Source organism: Ascaphus truei, unplaced genomic scaffold, assembly GCF_040206685.1.
Source record: "Ascaphus truei isolate aAscTru1 unplaced genomic scaffold, aAscTru1.hap1 HAP1_SCAFFOLD_405, whole genome shotgun sequence".
Taxonomy (NCBI): domain Eukaryota; kingdom Metazoa; phylum Chordata; class Amphibia; order Anura; family Ascaphidae; genus Ascaphus; species Ascaphus truei.
Genome location: NW_027456736.1, coordinates 304,527 through 308,227, shown reverse-complemented (window position 1 = coordinate 308,227; position 3,701 = coordinate 304,527). Strand labels below are relative to the sequence as shown.

Genomic DNA, 3,701 nt, shown 5'->3' with positions numbered 1-3,701 from the left:
AGTGACCTCTGGATTTTCGTCTAAGCGCAAAGGAGAAAGTGACCCGTGAATTTCAGGGACACCAGCGGCAGCATCGTCGAAGAGCAGTAGAGAAGATGGGCTGAAGATATCCAGGAGAGCGGCGGCAGAATCGTTGAAGCGTATTGGAGGAAGTGGTCTGCGGGTTTGTTGGGTTGGCTGCCATTTGTTTTGCGTTGAGTGTACATCACCTTATTTCTTCTTGACATAATAAGGCTGACGTCTATTAAAACCCTTAGCCTTTGGGGTCAGCAGAAGGTTTTCTTTATTGGCCTTAGCCTGTCGCTTTGGCCTTGGCTTGGAAACTGCTGCTGCCTTTCGCTTTTTCTGTGTGATAGGCACGGCAGAGGCGAGTGGCTTCCGGCATCCGTAGAATCGAGATTGATCCATGGAAGCAGATGGCACAATGCAGTATCTGGACAAGGGCAAGTTCAGATAAAGATCATCGAGTGGTGGGCTATGCAAAGTGTGTAACCTTTTATGCATGGCGACGAGGTAGAGGTGTTGAAAGTGGGCGTACTCTAATGTGAGTCATTAACGTATAAATACACCATCCATTTTGTGGATTCACTGCACATTGAATACACATCGACTAAACATCGAATATACATTCTTGTGTTTGTATTTCTTTCTACTCGCAGCAATGCCTGTTAAAAAGATTTCAAAGGATCTCAGCATGCGAATTAAGGAGATGTACATGAGCGGACACCAAATTGCAGATATCCAACGCTGGTTAGCTACTTCTGGCCTCGTTGTGCCATCAACCACCGTGAGCTATCATGCACACGGAAAACCAGACAACGCACGAGGACACCAACGGTAACTAACGCGTAAGTATATTTATATAACTAAATTTATTTATTTTTTTATAAAATATTGTACTGTAGATCTACTAGTGTACTGTAATAGTGTACTGTAGATCTACTGTATCTAATTTTATAGTTATTTCGGTATATTTATATAACAACGGTATATGTATATTTTTTATATTGCTGCATATTAATAGAACAATATATTGTGTACTATCGATCTACTGTATCTAATTTTATAGTTATTTCGGTATATTTATATAACAACATTATATGTATATTTTTTTATATTGCTGCATCTTAATAGAACAATATATTGTGTACTGTCGATCTACTGTATCTAATTTTATAGTTATTTCGGTATATTTATATAACAACGGTATATGTATATTTCTTATATTGCTGCATATTAATAGAACACTATATTGTGTACTGTAGATCTACTGTATCTAATTTTATAGTTATTTCAGTATATTTATATAACAACGGTATATGTATATTTTTGAAGTGAAACTTCTTTAGTGGCACCTATTCTGATGGGGTAAAACGGGAGAGATGGGGGACAAATGTGAAACGGAAGTGACGGCAGGGCTTCCCCATCCCTCCCCCCCACACGCCTGCTGTGACATGCGGTGCCGGCGATAGCCGCCGGCGCCACTCCTAACGGCCGCCGTTAACCCCACACGTCCGCTGCCATGGGTGTACAAAGATGGCTGGCGCAGAGCTTCCGGTGCTGCGGGTGTGGGTGTAGTTAGATGGCGGAAGCCCCGCAAGTCCTCCGGCTGTGAGAGGAGGAGCCGCTGCTCAGCCTCTCTCCTCCCTAACTCCGCTTCCCCTTCCCTGTGTCCCGCTGACTGAGCGCCGCCGGGGCCGGAGGTGGAGAGCCGCCATTCCCCCCATACGTCCACACAGACATGGGAGGTTGAAGCGCATGCGCAGATTTGACCGCCGGGTCTCTCAGGCCAGGAAGCTATCTGCATCCGTTGATGCGAGGCAGCGCATGCGCAGAGTCGTCCGCCCCTCGTAGTGGCCTACTACACTGTAACTCACTGGATTGTTGTTTTTCTGTACATTGTAGGGAGACAACTCTTCTGGTCGACAAAATAAGTGAGAAGAATGATGAGAAGAGTGCATTAAGGGTCAAATACACTCTGCAAGAAAATCACAATCTCACTGTATCCGAGACCAGCATAAAGAAGATGAGACGCAGAATTGGATGGAAATATGGACGTGTGAGGTTAGTACTGGACAATACAGGAGGTAAAAGTGTTGTTTAAGAAACTGTACTGTACCTCTAAAACTAATTATTCCTTGTCATTACAGACCGTACCCCATGATAAGGGACGTTAACAAAATCAAAAGAGTGGTCCAGGCCCAGGCATGGATCTTCAGTGGGGAAACTTTCCAGGATTGCATCTTCACTGACGAGTCTACTGTATCGCTGGAGAAATTTGCCACCTTTGCATTCCACAAAAAAGGTTGCATATCTATGAAGCCGCGGCCAAAACACCCAGTGAAGATGCATGTGTGGGGTGCCATCTTTAGGCGTGGACCAGGATGCATTGTCATCTTTGAAGGTAAAATATAAAATATAATGTAGCCTTATGCATTGTACTGTATTAGTGTGCAGTTTTTTGAGCACTTTTCTTTTCTTGTTATAGGAATCATGGATAAAGCTTTCTTCCAAGACAAAATTGTGCCTGAGATTGTGGAATACATCACACGCGAGTTCCCGGGTGGTCACCGTTTCTACCAGGACAACGATCCGAAGCACACCGCGTCAACAGCGCATATCCTTGAGCGCGGTATCAACTGGGTGAAGACGCCAGCGGAGTAAGTGCGGTAACCGTGTCTCATTTTTTCCCCACTGTTTTTACTGTGTACTGTATCTCTTAAACTAAATGTCCTTTTTTTCCAATGACAGATCGCCAGACTTCAATCCGATCGAAATGGTCTGGCATCAGCTGAAGGACCATATCCGAAAAGTCGTGAAACCCTCCAAAAAGGATGAGTTGGCGAAAGGCATACTGAGTTTTTGGAACGATGTACTCACCGTGGAACGATGCAATAAATATATTTACCATATTGCGACTGTGTTGCCCATTGTGATCGCGCGTAATGAGCAAGCATCAGGAAGGTAGTATGGTATACTGAAGTAATGTACTGTAGTATTGTAAGTACAGTATGATATAGGTAAGTATGGCACAGATTTTTTCTTTCCTAGTAGTCAGAGTATACAGTAGTTCCAGTATAGACTAGTTTGATAGTATTACGGTAACTGCATACTGTAGTCCAATATGGAGTAGCTATACAGTACACAATGCCATAATACAGTATGCACCTACAGTACAGTAACTGCTCAAATTACTTATTTCCAGAGAGAGCAGCACCAGCCATCTGGTTACAAAGTATTTAACAGTAGTCAGAGAATACAGTAGTTCCAGTATGGACTTGTTTGACAGTGCTAAAAGCGTACTGTAGTCCAATATGGAGTAGCTACAGTATACAGTACACAGTGCAATAATACAGTACAGTATGCACCTAACTGCTCAATTTATTTATTTCCAGAGAGAGCAGCACCAGCCATATGGTGCTGAACTATTTAACAGTAGTCACAGTATACAGTAGTTCCAGTATAGACTAGTTTAACAGTACTACACAGCACACAATGCCATAATACAGTATGCACATAACTGCACTAATTTTTTGTTTTCTTGTCTTTTCAGAAAAAAAGGATGGACTGGGAGAGAGGGGGGTTTCGTGTACAGTCTGTGAACTGTTTGTACAATTAAGTGTACAGTATCTAAACAGCAGTAATGATGTACACAAAACCTCTCCTCTCTCAATGAACTACTGTACTGTACACAGAATGAG

General features: G+C 42.9%; 1 long non-coding RNA gene across 1 annotated transcript; it reads left to right on the top strand.

The window, feature by feature from the left end:
- Positions 1 to 736: 736 nt before the first annotated feature.
- LOC142483968 (uncharacterized) lies at positions 737 to 2,360 on the top strand. Its single transcript, XR_012797516.1, has 3 exons — positions 737 to 848; positions 1,906 to 2,064; positions 2,151 to 2,360. It is a non-coding gene; the product is annotated as an uncharacterized LOC142483968 (long non-coding RNA).
- The last annotated feature ends 1,341 nt before the right edge of the window (positions 2,361 to 3,701 follow it).